General features: G+C 43.7%; 1 protein-coding gene across 1 annotated transcript in view; it reads left to right on the forward strand.

Annotated features, from left to right (window-relative positions):
• Positions 1-416, forward strand: part of LOC134439366 (dual specificity protein phosphatase 8-like) — a 29,382-nt gene extending 28,966 nt beyond the window's left edge. Inside the window, exon 4 of the mRNA XM_063189292.1 lies at positions 1-416. This exon is cut by the window's left edge and continues 166 nt beyond it. The gene's annotated coding sequence lies outside the window, so the exon portion shown is untranslated.
• The last annotated feature ends 618 nt before the right edge of the window (positions 417-1,034 follow it).

Here is a 1,034-nt window from a genome sequence, read left to right on the forward strand (position 1 = left end):
ACAGGAGTGTTTTCTTTCCTGTGTCTCTTTGTGTTAATTACACTGATATTTACTGAAAGAGGTTACTTATCTGGTATCCACAGTGCATGGCACCATGCCTGAGAGAGAGAGAGAAATTTGAAACAACAGAATTACAAGGTTTTTTTTTCCAAATGCATGATCTCACAAATAGAAACTTGTCAAATGTTTGTACCTTGTGTGACAGTCGTATAGCGTTGTCTGTCCCTTGATTACAGTGATTTAATTGAATTAGATTAAAATGAAATTGAATTCATCCACTGGTCTCCCGATACAGTACATTGCACCATAGAGAGGGACATAAGACATATCACAAGCACACATGGCTGTATTTCACAAGACATACAGAAACTTATCAACTGTTTTGTTCCCAGATTGACAGTACAGTAGTCCGTCTGTCCTCTGTGTTTTTTGTTGGGATTACTGATTAAACATAACTTTGTTGAATTGAATCATTCATGGAGGGCCCTTCGCTTTGTTTCCCCTTTTTCTCTTTTCTAGCCCTCAGGCGATCATGGCTAACTGTAATCAGCATGTATAATCATTATCATTGTTTGTGACTGATGACCAGAAAGAGAGAGAGAGAGAGAGAGAGAGAGAGAGAGAGAGAGAGAGAGAGAGAGAGAGAGAGAGAGAGAGAGAGAGAGAGAGAGAGAGAGAGAGAGACTGAACAATGGCTCCCTTATAGAATCCCCCCCCTCCCTTCAGTTATCAGCGTCACCCATCGGTGATGTCAGTGAGAGCACGCTCAGACTAATATGCCTCTTGTGTTTGTCTTTCTGTACGTCAGGTCTGTGTTTGGAGCGATGTTTTTAACCCCCCACCCCTTCCTGGTATGAATGGGCCCGTCTGAGAGCGAAAACTGGGGTGTTGGACTAAGGGTCGGGCCCCTGGGAAGTTTGGGGTCTGCCTTAAAAGCCTGCAGTAGCCTCAGCAGTCTGGCTGGGTGACTGGTTTATTCAGTGCATACACTTCAACCACTGTCTGGAGAGAGAGGGACGTGCATATATCATGTC

This window comes from Engraulis encrasicolus, chromosome 22 (genome assembly GCF_034702125.1).
Source record: "Engraulis encrasicolus isolate BLACKSEA-1 chromosome 22, IST_EnEncr_1.0, whole genome shotgun sequence".
Lineage (NCBI taxonomy): Eukaryota > Metazoa > Chordata > Actinopteri > Clupeiformes > Engraulidae > Engraulis > Engraulis encrasicolus.